Source organism: Pelobates fuscus, chromosome 4, assembly GCF_036172605.1.
Source record: "Pelobates fuscus isolate aPelFus1 chromosome 4, aPelFus1.pri, whole genome shotgun sequence".
NCBI lineage: Eukaryota > Metazoa > Chordata > Amphibia > Anura > Pelobatidae > Pelobates > Pelobates fuscus.
The window spans coordinates 337,795,119-337,813,140 of NC_086320.1; positions in this window are offsets into that span (position 1 = coordinate 337,795,119).

Sequence of the window (18,022 nt, forward strand, 5' to 3'; positions counted from 1 at the left end):
GTGGGAACCATATACCATCTGTGAATAAGTTTAAGGAACGTTTCCTGTATATTTATACAATGAATCGATTTCCTTATTAATTCAAATGAGTTTAACCAGTCGTGCCAGGAAAAAGATTTATCGAGGTCGAGTTCCCACTTAATAACAGTATTCAATTTCACTTCTTGATTAAGTGTATCCAAGACCCTTCTAGTTCTTGAAGTTTTATTATTGACCTCCTCAAAGAGGATCTTATCAAAGGGTGAGTCCCTGATTATAGATGTTTTATGAAGGAAATCGAATATTCTTAGGTAATTAAAATTGTAATTATTTGATAAACCTAGTCTTTCTTGTAGGCACGAAAATCTACAAATCCCAGAAATACCGTATAAATCTTGAATTTTTACCAAGTTCCCAACTGACCAACCAGACAAATTAAGGTCTTGGATAAAAAACTAAAGACTTCCAAAAGAGCATTTATAGAAATTTGATTTTGGGGAAAAAAATATTTCTTTATCGGCTCTATAGATTGAAAAATATGAGAAATAATTAAATTGTCGATATGCAAGTTTTTGAATAATATCTTATCCACAATTTTATTATTATACATTTGGATAGTACCCTTCCCCTTATTTTTTATTTTATTTTTTGTTACTTTTTGAACCTTATTTTTTAAATATGTGTTTTTAAAATACTGTTCAATAAAAATAGTTTGAAACAATGGTGGGAGGGGGCAGTGTATTAGATTGGGTCTGCATGGAGGCGCTGAACGCTCCAGATGGAGATACTGATTGGCCACGGAGCGTTTTGCCACACATGAACAATAGTCTCCGAGCGCTTTTGAAAGCTGATGGGATACACCCAAAGTTATTAAAAGAGCTTAATGGTGTACTAGCAAAACCATTTATGGATTTATTTAACCAATCATTGTTAACAGTAGTAGTCCCAGAAGATTGGAAATTAGTGAATGTTGTACCCATTGTCAAGAAAGGTAGTTAGGAGGAGTCGGGCAACTATAGGCCAGTAAGCCTTACTTCATTAGTAGGGAAAGTGATGGAAACCATGTTAAAGGATAGGATTGTTGAACATCTAAAATCACATGATGGTAAGGTATGTCTTTTTGCTGATGATACTAGGATATGTAACCAGTGGTGTATCCTGGTTTTGTGCTGCCCTAGGCAGGACAAAACTCAGGCGCCCCCCTCCCACCCGCCCGCGCCACCCCCACCCAACCCTTCCCCCGCCCCGCCTTCTAAATACACACACACACATTCACTGACAGGTACGCATACACTAGCTAACAGAAACACACACACACTAACAGACACACACTAACAGACATACACAGACACACTAACAGACATACACACACACTAACAGAGATACACAGACACACTAACAGACATACACACACACACTAACAGACATACACACACACACTAACAGACACACACTAACAGACATACACTAACAGACATACACACACACACTAACAGACATACACACACACACACACACACTAACATACACACACTAACAGACATACACTAACAGACACACACTAGCACACACACACTAACAGACATACAAACACTAGCAGACATACACACACACACACTAACAGACACACACTAACAGACACACACACACATACACACACTAACAGACACACACACACATACACACACTAACAGACATACACACACACACTAACACACACACACACTAACAGACATACACACACACACACACACACACACTCACTTTTTTTTATTTACCCCCCCCCCCCCAGCCTCCTTACCTTTGGGAATCCTGGGGGACGGGGGGGGTCCCTCTCTCCCTGGGGGTCCAGTGGCTGCTGGGCAGGCGGCGCTGGTGGGCGGCTGGCGAGGGAGCACTTCCTCTGAGCTGTCCTCCAGTGCCGCCCAGCAGGTCGCCCGCCCAGATGGCTTGGCAGTTAGCCGCAAGGCTAAAAAGGCATTTGCCCTGGGCATTTGGGGACGGCGTTTTTTGCCGCCCCCTGGAAAATGCCGCCCAAGGCAAATGCCTTGTTAGCCTCGCGGCTAAAACATCCCTGTATGTAACAGGGTTGATATTACAGGAGGGATAAGCCAAATAGCAAATGATTTTGGTAAATTAGAAAAATGGTTAGAGCTGTGGCAACTGACATTTAATGTGGATAAGTGCAGACGATGTAATAGAGTAGCAGGAAATGTTAGCAGAATGCCTTTAAGAGCTTTTCTGGAAAACTCCCACCCTACCTGAACACAATGCTTTCCCAGGTAATAGTAATTAAAAGGTGTAAAAAAGTATATTTATTCTCTTTTTACACCTTTTAATTACTATACAGAGAGCACTATATACTTTATTTTTCCTCCCTGGGTCGAATAATACCAACTTGGACGTTGAATCTGAGCCAGATACTCGCCAATCAATATTACTCTGCATATCCTTGAGTGGGGATTATTCCACTTCACGTGCGTTAAATCAGAGCTAGGTTCTAGCTCTGAAAAGTGTGAGTAAGACTACTTTTATTTTATTTTATTTACCATTTTATTCATCTATATACTGTGCCATTGGAGTTCCTCTTGTTTTTTTCTCCACATATTACTTCACTGGATTTCAAGGACACCTTTGTGAAGACACACCCCATTTTACGCCTCCGGATCCCTGTTCTTATACATGGCATCTACCATTATGGACTTATGATAAGTGTTTTGGACTATTGCCAATTATCAATTTATATTTTATTTAATATTTAATATTAAATTGTATTATTTTATATTATCTATTATATACACTCTTATATGTTTTACTGTATATTTTAGGCGCAACCTTTTTTTGTTCTATTTTGCATCATTTCATACGTATATATATACATATATTAATTCTACATATATATTTATGTAATATTTTTACATAATTAGGTATCTTAATTAATTACAATTAGCGGGACCTGCCTGACAACCCATGCCGAAAGTAAAGGGAATTTAATTTGCTAGCACTATATTTAACCCTATAACTTTCCAAGACACCATAAAACCTGTACACTGTTCTACTCAGGAGACTTTGCTGAACACAAATATTAGTGTTTCAAAACAGTAAAATGTATTACAACGATGATATCGCCAGTAAAAGTGACGTTTTTTGCATTTTTCACGCACAAACAGCACTTACACGGACGATATTATTGCTGCAATACTTTTTACTGTTTTGAAACACAAATATTTGTGTTCAGGGAAGTCTCCCTAGTACAACAGTACCCCTCATGTACAGGTTTTATGGTGTTTTCAAAAGTTACAGCGTCAAATATAAGGCTTGTGTTTCATTTTTTTCACATTAAAATTCGCTAGATTGGTTACGTTCAGGGCCGGCGCATCCATAAGGCGGCACAGACGGCCGCCTTGGGGCGCACCGGCTCCGGGGGCGCAAGATTTCAGTGACTGGCAGGAGGGAAGCTCTCCCTCCTGCCGGCCACCTTCTCGACCCCGGACGTCATATTCCGGCTCCCGCGGCATAACTAGACAGCGCGCGAAGGAGCAGAGCAGAGAGGTTAGAGCTCCCTCGCCGCGCCTGATCACAGCACTGCCGCACGCCGCCCAGCAGCCCCACTGGACCTCAGGGAATGATTCCTCATCCACACCAGCTCTCCAGGTAGGCCGCAGAGTGAGGCTGGGAGGCGGAGCCGGAATATGACGTCATATCCCGGCTCCCAGCCTCACTCTGCGGCTGGCGAGGGAGCTGAGCAGACAGCTCAGGGGAAGTGCTCCCTCGCCGGACGGCCGGACGGCCGGACGGCCGGACGGCCGCCCGCCAGGCAGTGCCGCCCGATCGCCCAGCAGCCACTGGACCACCAGGGAGGAAGAGACACCCCCCCCCTCCCCAGCATTCCCAAAGGTAAGGAGGCTGGGGGGGGGGGGGGAGTGTTAAATTAAAAAAAGTGTTAAAAATAAATTACAAAAAAATGTGTTAAAAATAAATTTTAAAAAAATGTGTTAAAATTTTTTTAAAAAAATGTGTTAAAAATAAATTTAAAAAAAATATGTTAAAAATAAATTTTACAAAAATGTGTTAAAAATAAATTTTACAAAAATGTGTTAATGTGGGTGGGTGGGTGAGTGTGTGTGTGTCTGTTAGTGTGTGTGTCAGTGTGTGTGTCAGTGTGTGTGTCAGTGTGTGTGTCAGTGTGTGTGTCTGTTAATGTTTGTGTCTGTTAGTGTGTGTGTGTGTGTCTGTTAGTGTTTGTGTCTGTTAGTGTTTGTGTCTGTTAGTGTTTGTATCTGTTAGTGTGTGTGTCTGTTAGCGTGTGTCTGTGTCTGTTAGTGTGTGTGTCTGTGTGTGTCTGACTGTTTGTGTCTGACTGTGTGTGTGTGTCTGTTAGTGTGTGTTTGCCTGTGAGTGTGTGTGTATGTTAGTGAGTGTGTGTGTCTGCTAGTTTGTGTCTGCTAGTGAGTGAGTGTGTGTCTGTTAGTGTGTGTCTGTTAGTGAGTGTGTTTGCCTGTTACTGAGTGTGAGTGTCTGTTAGTGTGTGTGTGTTTCTGTTAGCGAGTGTGTGTTTCTGTTAGCTAGTGTATGCGTATCTGTCAGTGAATGTGTGTGTGTGTATTTAGAATGCGGGGCGGGTGAGGGGGGGCGCCTGAGTTTTGTCCTGCCTAGGGCAGCACAAAACCAGGATACACCACTGCCTATGGTAGCCCAAGAATGAAAATTACCCCTATGATGGCATACCATTTGCAATAGTAGACAACCCAAGTTATTGCAAACGAGGTATGCCCAGTCTTTTTTAGTAGCCACTTAGTCACAAACACTGGCCAAAATTGGCGTTTTTTTGCATTTTTCACACACAAACAAATACTAACGCTAACTTTGGCCAGTGTTTGTGACCAAATGGCTACTAAAAAAGACTAGACATACCCCATTTGCAATACCTTGGGTTGTCTACTATTGCAAATGGTATGCCATTATGGGTGTATATTTTATTCCTGGGCTACTATACAGTCCCAAAGGCAACATAACCAATCTGGCGAATTTCAATTTCAAATGTAACGTGCTATATTTGACCCTGTAACTTCCCAAAACACCATAAAACCTGTACATAGGGGGTACTGTTTTACATGTGAGCCTTTGATGAATACAAATTTGTGTATTTTATTGCAGTAAAAGCAAACAGTATTATGACATTGACAGTTAAAATGTCATGTAGAACTAAAAAAATAACAACATTTCTTATTTTCTCCCATTGTTTTCATATTAAATTATGTTTCATAGCTAAATATTTGATATTAAATGAAAGCCCTGTTTCCCCTGAATAAAAATATATATAATAAGGGGGGGTGCATTTAATATGAGAGGTGTGAATTACAGTTGGAAAGACATGTAGCGCAAATGCCAGGTTTTGTTTACATTTTGTTTTGTTCACAACGTGTACATTTGGCTCAGTCCTTAAGGGGTTAAAGTCCTTCAAGAGATCCCTCTCCGCATACCTCAAAACAAAATGCACCTGTCATGGTTGATTATATATTTCCTACCTGTTCTATGTTACATTTTGTATATATTGTATATTAATATTGTTTTTGTATTTTATTGTACCCTACTGTATCAATGCAATGATTTGTGGACCCAGGACATACTTGAAAACGAGATAAATCTCAATGTATCTTTCCTGGTAAAATATTTTATAAATAATTAAATAAATTAGCAGTAGAAAGAGGGAAGTTCTCATGCCATTGTACAGAACACTGGTGAGATCTCACTTGGAGTATTGTACGCAGTACTGGAGACCGTATCTCCAGAAGGATATTGATACTTTGGAAAAAGTCCATAGAAGGGCTACTAAACTAGTTCATGTATTGCAGGATACAACTTACCAAGAAAGGCTAAAGGATCTTAACATGTATAGCTTGGAGGAAACACGAGACAGGGGGGATATGATAGAAACATCTTAATACATAAAGGGAATCAACACAGTAAAGGAGGAGACTATATTTAAAAGAAGAAAAACTACCACAACAAGAGGACATAGTCTTAAATTAGAAGGGCAAAGGTTTTAAAAAAAAAATATCAGGAAGTACCGTATATACTCGAGTATAAGCCGACCCGAATATAAGCCGAGGCCCCTAATTTTATCCCAAAAAACTGGGAAAACTTATTGACTCGAGTATAAGACTAGGGTGGGAAATGCAGCAGCTACTGGTAAATTTCTAAATAAAATTAGATCCTAAAAAAAATATATTAATTGAATATTTATTTACAGTGTGTGTATAATGAATGCAGTGTGTGCATATGTGTGTGTGTATGAGTGCAGTGTGTGTGTATGAGTGCAGTGTGTGTGTGCATGAATGCAGTGTGTGTGTATGAATGCAGTGTGTGAATGCAGTGTGTGCAGGGCCGGTGCAAGGATATTTGCCGCCGTAGGCAAAACATTTTTTGCCGCCCCCTCCCCCCCCCCATATGTCCTGACTTCCCCTCCTCCTCCCTCAGTGGTCCTTACCTCCCCACCCCCGTGTTCCTTCACCCCCCCCCAGTGGTCCTGACTCACCCCTCCCCTAGTGGTCCTTACCCTCCCCTCCCCTAGTGGTCCTTACTTCCCCCTCCCCTCCCATAATGGTCCTTATCCCACCCCCTCCCTCTCATAGTGGTCCTTATCCCCCCCCCATCCCTCCCATAGTGGTCCATATACCCCCCCCCTCCCTCCCATAGTGGTCCTTATACCCCCCCTCCCTCCCATAGTGGTCCTTATACCCCCCCTCCCTCCCATAGTGGTCCTTATACCCCCCTCCCTCCCATAGTGGTCCTTATCCCCCCTCCCTCCCATAGTGGTCCTTATCCCCCCCCTCCCTCCCATAGCGGTCCTTATACCCCCCTCCCTCCCATAGTGGTCCTTAACCCACCCCCTCCCTCCCATAGTGGTCCTTATACCCCCCCCCCCCATAGTGGTCCTTAACCCACCCCCTCCCTCCCATAGTGGTCCTTATACCCCCCCTCCCTCCCATAGTGGTCCTTATACCCCCCTCCCTCCCATAGTGGTCCTCTTATACCCCCCTCCCTCCCATAGTGGTCCTTAACCCACCCCCTCCCTCCCATAGTGGTCCTTATACCCCCCCCCTCCCATAGTGGTCCTTATACCCCCCCCCCCTCCTATAGTGGTCCTTATACCCCTTTTATTATTATTATTATTTTTTTTTTATTATTATTTATTTTATTTATATATATTTTTTTTGTCCCCCCTCCCTGCTTGATATATGGCAGGGAGGGGGGCTCTCCTTCCCTGGTGGTCCAGTGGCAGTTCAGTGGGGGGGAGAGGGGGGCTGGCAGAGCTGTACTTACCTGTTCTGCAGCTCCTGTCAGCTCTCTCCTCCTCTGCGCCGTCCGTTCTGCTCTTCTGTCAGCTCACAGTGTAAATCTCGGGAGAGCCGCGGCTCTCGCGAGACTTACACTGGGAGCTGACCGAGGTGCTGAACGGACGGCGCGGAGGAGGAGAGAGCTGACAGGAGCTGCAGAACAGGTAAGTACAGCTCTGCCAGCCCCCCTCTCCCCCAGTCTGTATTATGGCAATGCAAATTGCCATAATACAGACCTTGACTCGAGTATAAGCCGAGTTGGGGTTTTTCAGCCCAAAAAATGGGCTGAAAAACTCGGCTTATACTCGAGTATATACGGTATTATTTTACAGAGACACATGGAATAGCCTTCCAACTGAGGAGGTAGAGGTTAAAACAGTGAGCAAGTTTAAGCATGCGTGGGATAGGACTAAGGCTATCCTAGACTGCAGGACCATCAGGAGAAATTGGCCAAGATATGAAGACATACTGCGATTTATGCACTTTGGTGACAATACGAAGTGCCCCCCAAAAGGTCATCCGCAGTATGATCTTCTATATAAAATACACCTCTAATTGCCCACTTTAACGAAAAATGTTCCACTATTTATACACCCCAAAAACTTATTTCTATTGACGAATCCCTCATGAAGTATAAGGGAAGACTGGGGTTTAACCCCTTAAGGACCAAACTTTTGGAATAAAAGGGAATCAGGACATGTCACACATGTCATGTGTCCTTAAGGGGTTAAACAGTACATCCCATCCAAAAGATCCTGATATGGGATAAAATTTTATAAATTGCGTGAAAGCGGCAGTGGCTATGTGTACACCTTCCGTGTATACGAAGGAAGGTATAGCCACCTTGATGCCCCAGGTTGCCCAGATATAGTAGGGATAAGTGGGAAAATTGTCTGGGACCTAATCATGCCTTTACTAAACAAGGGACATCACTTGTATAATATTGATAATTTATACAATAGTATTCCACTTCTAAAAATGATGTACTGCTTTGAGACGGTGGCACTATCCGTAAGAGTCGCACAGGTTTCCCAAAAGCTCTAGCAGAAAAAAAATAAAAAGGGGGGAAACAGCAGCTCTCTGCCAGGATGAACTGCTGGCACTAAAGTACCGCGATAAAAGGAAGTGTTCATCCTAACCACCATCCATGGTGAACGCACTCACAAGGTCGCAGTTCGTGGCAGAGAGGAAATTAAACGGGTGTCAGTCTGCATAAACATTACAATCGCATATGAGGGGAGTTTACCTGTCCAATCAACTAATGCAGCCGCATTTGATCATGCGAAAGACCAGGGCATGGCAGTGGCGGATCCAGAGGGGGGGGGAATATAGTGAGGCCGAGGCTCTCCCCTACCGGCCCATGCAGGGCTAGCGCTATCCAAGCACCAGTCCTGCTGTTTGCCTTCACGGACCGGAGGGGTGTTCAGTGATCTCCCTCCCCGGGCCCACAGGCACATTGCTGGACGGCCGGCAGGGGAGGGAGAGAGAGGACCCGGGGGAACTCTAGCCCGCAGCTCCGCCGGGTTCTCCTCTCGCGAGCACGGAGCATTGCCGCGGTTACCATGGCAATGCTCCAATCTCGCGGTAGTGAACTCTAGCCTGAGCTGCAGGCTAGAGTTCACTCCCCCACTAGAACTAGAAGAAAGCAATGTATCCCCCTTCCTTAACGCCTTTAGGATGGAGTCAATAGTGCACGTTCTGATCAAAACAAAACGTAAACAAAAACTGGAATTTGCGCTACATGTCTGTTCAACCGTAATTCACCGCTGTCACATTAAGTGCACCCACACTTATTATAGATCATTTTGTTCAGGAGAAACAGGGCTTTAATTTATCAATAACTATTCATATATGGAACATAATTTATTATGAATAAAATTAAAAAAAAATTGAGAAAATAAGATTTTTGTTTAAATTTGTATTTCCGTCTGCCATTTTAGCTGTGAATGTCATAATACGGTTTTACTGCAAAAAAATGCACATATTTGGAGTCAGCGATGTCTCACGAGTACAACAGTACCCCGCATTAACAGGTTTTATGGTGTTCTGGAAAGTTACAGGGTCAAATATAGAACTTGCCAGATTAGTAATGTTACCTTTGAGACGGTGTGGTAGCCCAGGAAAGAGAATTACCCCCATAATGGCATACCATTTGAAAAAGTAGACAAGCCAAGGTATTGAAAGTGGGGTATGTTTAGTCTTTTTTAGTAGCCACTTAGTCACTTAGCCACTTAGTTCATTTGTAAAAAATGCAAAAAACTTAATTTTTACTTAAAATATCATCGTTGTAATACAATTTACCAGTTTGAAACACTAATATTTGAGTTCAGCGAAGTCTCCCGAGTAAAACAGTACCCCCTATGTACAGGTTTTATGGTGTCTTGGAGAGTTACAGGGTCAAATATAGTGCTTGCAAATTAAATTCTCTGCACTTTCTCCCTGTGTTGTCAGGCATGTCAATCAAATTTTAATTAATCAAATCACATAATTATGTTAAAAGATTACTTAAATATACATATAGAATTTTAATATATATACATATATATTTATTTAAATTCTACGTGAAGGGGGGGCGGGGCCGGACCGCCATGCTGACCGGTCGCATGCAGGAGAGGCTCCAGAGAAATCTGGCCTCTTAGGCAAATCCTGCAGCTCTGAAGCCCGCAAAGAGCCCAACAACCACGCACACGATGGTGGGAAAGGTGGCAGACCCCGAGATCGGGAGTTTTGGGACCCTAAAGGGTCGAATAAAGCTTCGGGGACTGCGGCCTACTCAAGAGGGGAGTGGGGTGGACGGCCGCTGCCCTGTCTCTTCCCGCGGCAACACACGCCGACTATCTGAGACGCCTGCCGGTCCCGTTTCCCCCCCCCTGTGGGCCAGGGGGGTTATCCCGGTCCCCACTGCGGAGAGCTCCGGAGGAGTGGAAGCTGAGAGGCATAAAACGTACCTTCCAAGATGGCGGCAGCGTGGAGCCCAACACCAAGGCCCCTATCTTATGCAGCCCAGGGGAGAGAAGTTGCGCTGCTCACCAACCCGCATGACCGTAAAGCTGATAGGGAGAGCTCAGCAAGGTAAAAGCCATAGGCTTAAACAGCACAGACAGCCACTAAGCATCCCGGAATGCCTCACAACCGTGAAGGAGACGCTCTCAAATTAAAAGAAAAAGAAACCCAGTAATACCTGCCAAGAACCGTGGGACTACACTACTTAGACCTGCTTTGTAAACTTTAACCGGACTTTTTGTTTCCAGCGACGTCCTTAAGGCACTCTATATCAACACAGAGGCACACATAAGAGTCATGCAGCGTTTGGGATACCACCTACAGCACCTGAGCGAGGCATCTCTAACATCCCCGGCAGCCATCTTTGGTCTTCGTTCCTGCTCTCACCTAACCACCTCTCCAACAGGGACTTACATAGACATATGTACTTGTTCAGCAGTTAGCCCGACTCCAGTGGTCTTTTTTATAATATCTGTCTGCCTAGCATGTAACCTAACGTTAAATAATTAACCTGCCCCAATCGAATACTGCCTTGCATGTAATTTACCATATGTTCTCTAAGCAATTCCTGTGTGGGTTACCCAAACTAGCAGGAAACGTTACTTTTTTATGTTTTTAGTTTTCTTTACTACTGCTCCAACACAGTTATTAGCATCATGGTGACACTCGCAGGCGCTGCGCCTTTAAATAACTGACCAACATGCTTCCAGTGCATCCGAGTATCCTGTTACCCCTTCTCCGACAGCCGTTAGCACTGTGTCGCAGCCTGACATGTCCACTGTTTTTTTCTGCTATAAATATAAAAAAGTGCAATTTCTTCGCCTGCCATACAAATGTTTTATATTACATGATAATACACTGCTTATTAACGCTGTTGTGGCAATGTATGCTCAATTGTAATCCCTTGCACATAAAAATAAAGAATTTAAAAAAAAATTCTACGTGTATACTAATGTAATCTTTTATGTAATTATATGTATTTATCTATATGTATATATATTTGCGGTTATTTGTATTTTATATATATATATATATATATATATATATATATATATATATAATGTCATTCTAAGTGTATTTTGTTACCTATATATATATATATTATTATTTTTTTATACTTTATTTTATTTTTCCAGTTTTTCCACATAACAAATACATACATTCCCACTATAATAATGATTCATCCATGGGCATGCTTAAAAACAATGTTGACAAAAGCAATATTACAACTACCTTCCCAAATTAATTAAGCATATCCAAATATCTCATCCATTGTGTACATTACCATTGTGGTATATTAAAACCATATCACATTCATACTAAACACTCATACCTTCCAGATAATCCATTCCCGTGTTGTCCTTTCTACCTATTCCTAGGAAGTAATAGTTTTACTGGTATTCATCTGGAAGCAGACATACTGCGGGGGACCCAGGCACTCCATATTCATGTATCATCATTATTGGCAGTGAAGTTATCAACAATTATTTCCCATTTGCTGGATTTCTTGAAACCGACCGAATTGTCTAGCATTATTCCCGTTTCCATCCTACATTGGTAAATTGCTTGTTTTTTTATTTCCCTCCACTCTAATGTTTTATTACTCTTCCAGTGTCTGGCCAAAACCATCTTGACAGCCATTAAAATATGAATTATCATCATACATTTCTCAGTTGGCATAGTGGGCCACTCCAGATGTAACAAAAAACTTTGTGGTGTGAAGGGTATATATAGCTGACACACATTATAGATCTGCCTGTATACAGTCTGCCATGTGTTTTTTAAATTTCTGCAGTGCCACCAGATATGGAGATAGTCTCCTATCTCTTCTCCACATCTCCAACAGACGGGGTTCTGATCTCCATATATTTTGGCTAATTTACCTGGGACCATATACCATCTGTTTAAGAGTTTATAGAAATTTTCTACTATATTTAAGCAATGAATCGATTTGTTTACTTTAACTGTCGCGTTTATCAAATCTTGCTCAGAGATTATAATTTGTAGATCTTTTTCCCACTTATACTTCGATCTCCAGAGGGGTGACTTCTGGGAGATCTTTAACCCCTTAAGGACAAATGACATGTGTGACATGTCGTGATTCCCTTTTATTCCAGAAGTTTGGTCCTTAAGGGGTTAAAAACTCATAGCATCTGGAAATATGGCCTTTAAGTCTATATGTTTCAATAATCTTCTTAAGAGTACTTATATTTTTGGTAAGTTGGATATCCAAAAATTTTGTCAAGTAAGACTTAATTCTCAGGTAGGTAAATATCTCCCTATTATCAATCCCATACTCTAACTGTAATTGATTGAATGTCTTAATTTTCTCTGTGTCTATAATCTGTTGAATATACAGAATACCCTTATGCATCCAACCATTAATATTGATATCGTCTATATTGTCATTAATCACCTCTATGGGTATAAAGGGAAATAGTCTATATTCTATTTTATAATTTTTCTTAATTTTATACCAATATCTCCATAAGCTGTCAATCACTGTCGAGCTTTCTGGGTGAACTAAGTTATTTTTATTTTCTTTACTCCTTGTTGTCCAGAACAAAGCGGGGAGGCTGTTTATCTCTACCATTGCTTGCTCTATTTGATACCATGCTTGATCTTTTTGGTCTGTGCTTAACGTGTTTACAGTATGTGCCAGCATACTTGCATTATGATACTCTATGATACTTGGGGCGGCAAGGCCCCCATCCTTTCTTTTCTTAGATAGTACTTGTAGACTTATTCTCGGTTTCTTACCCTTCCAAATAAATTTGGAAAAAGCTGACTGTATCATTTTTAACCACGGGTTTGGGACTTGTATAGGAATCATTCTAAAAGATAATTCCATTTGGGCAAAATATATGAACGAATGGTATTTATACGGCCTGTCCAGGAGATCTCTCTACCTACCCATTCTTTTAAAGTCTTATTCGTATTTTTTATGAGAGGAAGAAAATTGACCTCAATGATTTGCTTTATATCTCTTGGTATTTTAATGCCAAGGAACGAGATGTATTCCCTGGCCCAAACAAAATCATAAGACTTTTTAATAAAATCTCTTTCTTCCCTAGATAAGTTAGTTGTCATTATTGTGGTCTTGTTGGTATTTATTTTATAATTTGAAAATTTGCTATAGTGGCTCAATATTCTCATCACTTCCGGCAGTGATGATCTTGGATTCTGCAGCGTAAGTATAACATCATCCGCATATAAATTAATCTTATGTTCAGAATTATTAAACCGAAAACCCATTACTTTCTCATTTTGCCTTATGGTCTCCGCCAGAGACTCGATGGTTAAAACATAAAGCGTCGGGGAGAGAGGGCATCCTTGCCTGGTGCCGTTCCTAATATTAAACCACTCTGCTTCTATCCCTGGGCCTACAGTCCTGGCCGAGGGAGCGGTGTATAACGCCATAATGGCGTCGTAGACTGCTCCGACTAAGCCAAACGACTTCAAAGCATTACCCAGAAAGTCCCATCTGACCCTGTCAAACGCTTTTTCAGCATCCAGTGACAGGGTCAGAAGGGAAGCCTTTTTCCTGATTGCAACATCATGTACGTCCAATATTCTTCTAAGACCTGCCGAAGCTACTCTACCCTTGATAAATCTGGTCTGGTCTTGATGTATTAAGGCAGGAATATAAGTTTTTAGCCGGTCTGCTATAATCGAAGCATAGATCTTTACATCTCCGTTGAGAAGAGATATTGGACGATAATTCGCCAATTTTGCTGGGTCTTTGCCCGGCTTCAAGATTGGAACAATGTGCGCCTGAAGCATCTCCCTTGGGAAGACCGCGTTTTCCACTATTTTATTAAATATCCTGGCTAGACGTGTCGAAAGGGTGTCTCTGTATATCTTATAAAATTTGTTTGAATAACCGTCTGGGCCAGGAGCTTTATTTATCTGTAACTTATTTATGGCTACTTTAACTTCTTCTGACGTTATTGGTTTATTAATCTCGCTCAGTTGTTCTCCTGTTAATTTGGGCATTTTTTTATTTTTGCAAAATTCTGCAGAAGAAGTTTGGTGTCCTGCAGTGTCTAAATTATATAGTCGGCTGTAATACTCATTGAAAGCTGCCCCAATTTTTTTCGGACATAATAACGTTTCCTTTTCAGTTACGATTTTATGAATCCTCCTCATTTGTTTTTTGTTTTTCAATTTGTTAGTAAGCAGCCTATCTGCCCTATTGCCTTTGTAATACCAGTTAATCTTTAGGGATTGTAGATTACTCTTTTTCTCTTCTAGTAAAAGGTCATTTATACGATCTTGTATTAATAACATTTTTTTGCTTTTCTCCTGGGTTGGTGAGAGTTTATTTTCGTTAGATAAATTATAATAATCTACATAAAGAGCCTTCAGGGATTGACCCTTCTTTTTTTTTATCATTAGTACCCAACTTAATTAAATAGCCTCTGATGACGCATTTATATGCGTTCCAGACCACTGGGAGTGAAACCCCAGCCTCGTTTTCCTCGAAAAACCTATCTGTCATGTCCCCAATATATTCTCTATTTTCTTTAGTCGAAAGAATATTGTCATTTAGTCTCCAATTGGTCCTATTTGCCCTATAATTGCCTATATCTAACTCCAAAATTATGGCGTTATGGTCCGACCATGTAACTTCGTCTATAAAAACTTTTTTAGTACTGTTAGTAAGGCCAACAGAGCCCAAGAATAAATCGATTCTTGAGTATGAGAAAAATGTTCTGGACAAACATGTAAAGTCCCTCTCCAGTGGGTGGAACACGCGCCATATATCCAGAAAGCCATATTTCTTAAGTATCCTATGAAATTGTGCTGCCTGTGAAGTTGCTACTTTATTTAACCCGGCGAGATTTAAAGTTTTCCTATCCAGATTTGCGTCCACTATACGGTTAAAGTCACCCGATATAAGTAAATTACCCTGTTTTATCCTTTCGACTTTATCAAAAAGATCGTAAAAGTACTTGTTTGAGGGGTTATTTGGCGCATAGACATTTACCAACGTATATAATTCTGTTTGAATTTTAATTAACATTATGATAAATCTGGCTTCCTCGTCTATTTCTTGGTAAATTATTTTAGCCTCTAAGTCTTCACTTATCATAATGGCTACCCCTCTTTTCCTCTGTTGCTCTAAGGAGGCCGTTACTACTGTTGAGAAACTTTGAGGAATAAATCTCAACTTATCATCAGGATCGCTCGCTTACTAGGGGAATTCAGACCTTGAGTGTTAATCGATATTATTTTAACCATTAATTTTTGTTAAGCTCTTTTCGAGGTTATAATAACTCCATTTGCCCTCCTCTATGTCCTCATTGCACCTGATATTGAATTCCTTTCTATTCTGGAAATGGGCCCCCGCCCCCGCTACACCAACCTCAACAATCACACCGCATCCTCTCATATGCCATAGGCAATCAGTCAAACAACCCAGAGTATTAACCTCTGAGTGTGGATCCATCAGGAGAAAATCTCCTGAATAGGATCTAGTCCTCATCTCGGATTATCCAAGATAAGGAAAAAAAGAGCTGAGCTAGGAGCATCCCTTAAACATACAAAACAAACTTCCTTAGCCTCCCCCATTCTATGCATTAATTACAAGACTTTAACAGTTTAATCTCCCCTGTTATGGGGAGTTCTATCCAGCTATATCCTCTCCACGCTATTTGGGGTTCCCTCCCTTTTTTTTTATTTTTCTTTTTTTTCCCCATCTGCCCCCCTTGGACGGTTTATGGGACATTTCTAACTAATTAATGTGTATATTCTTCCCCAGTGCAAATATTTTCTTCCGTATTCTCAAAATACCATTGTGTACCAGCATATTGGCTTCAATTTACCTCTTGCTGAATAATTATAACTATCCTTAATTGTGTTATCTTATATACCTCCAAATATTTGTGTTATCTTGACTTACTATAATCCTTAATCTATTAATTATATATATGGCACATACCTATGTCTCCAAAGTGATGCCAATCTTGACTTGTAAACCTCAAAATATTTTGTGTTCTAGTGACTTATTATAGACCTTTATCACACTGATTTTATATCGTGTCGCATACCTTTTTTAACCCATTACCTCAATATATTATTTTACAGTGACTCATTATAACCCTTTAGGACACCAATTGTGTCACTTATATCACTTATATCGCTTATATCACTTAACACATAGCTATATCCCCAAAGTGATGCCAATGTGATTCTCAAACTCCTTGGTTATAACTAAATAAAATCCTTGATTATAACTTACTGGTTCCTAACTTCCCTTCTATTACCCCATATTATCCAGCCAATTTGTGACCTTATCCAAGGAGTCAAATGTATGCACAGTCCCATCCTTAGAGATTATTAGTTTAGTTGGGAAACCCCAGCGGTATTTTAAATTTTTTCCCCTCAAACGCAGGGTAGCTGGCAGGAATTGTTTCCTCGCACTTCTTGTCTGAAAAGACAAATCCGGGAAAACTTTTATATCATTAAATTTTCCATGTTCTCTATCTGTTTGTCTTGCTGCTTTTAAGATTTTTTCTCTAAAAGAGTAAGAGTGGCACGCTATAATTGTATCTCTTGGGAGATCATCTGGCAGTGTTCTTGGTTTATATAGGCGGTGAATTCTTTCCAAAAAATCCACTTTATCATCAATGTTGATTTTGAGAGCCTTAAAAAATTCCGCAAGAAAATTTGCCAAGTTTTCTTGAGAAATAGATTCAGGAATATTTCTTATTCTTAAGTTATTTCTTCTTTCTCTGTCTTCCATGCTTGTTGATCTCTCCTCCAGGACTTTAATCCTCATTTGTTGTTTCTCAATGATCTCATTTTGCTTCTGAAGGAGGAATTCCCAGTTTTCTAATTTCTGTTCATTCATTCTCACTTTTTGCCCAATCATCATTATTTCTTGCTTTAAATTGGCAAAACTCCCCTGCATTTCTAATTTTATCTGTTCTAGTTGTTGGTTTAGGCACTGTTTTAAATATGCTTGGGTGATCATTGGATCCTCTGGGTTTTCTTGTATTTCCTGTGGTGCTGTATCATTTAATTCTCCTGTGTTTTTACTTAAAGCCATTTTGCTTGGCGTTAAAGTCTGAGAGGTTTCCAAAATACTTTTATCTGCTGGAGCATTAAAAAAGTTTGAAAGTCTCTTTTCTTGTTTTTCTTTCTTTTCCCGATCTTTTTTTGGGAGAGACTTCAAATCTTGTCTCTGGTCCGATGTTTTCCTTGTTGTCATTGTGGTTTATTTAACCTTTATTTAACCTTTATTATGCCTCTATTTTTAGAGCTCTTTTTAAGAGTTCTCTCTTTTTTTTTTTTTTTCCACTTTTTTCCTCGAGCACTGTTAACCAGAGAGCTGCTTAGCAGAGGAGCCGAGAGGCAGAGAGGTGCAAAGGTCCAGAGGGCTTTGAATTTCTCTTTTTTTCGGCTGTCGCTTTAAAAGATGGTATATGTAAAGCACACAGCAGGGGTTCAGCTTCCCCCCTTCTCTTTTTTTTTTTTTGCAGGAATAACCAATAGACACAGACCTTTCCCCTTTTTTTTGAGATCCTTTTCTTATTTATTTCCTTAATAATAGCTTGCCCCCCCTCCCCCGCTTTTAGGGGTGTCTTAACTGTAACAGTCAGTGCAAATGTAAGTCCAAAGTCAGATAATGAGTAACCTCACTCAAAATATATAACTTAACAGTGACAATGATGGTAGCCACTAGCCCCTAGCGC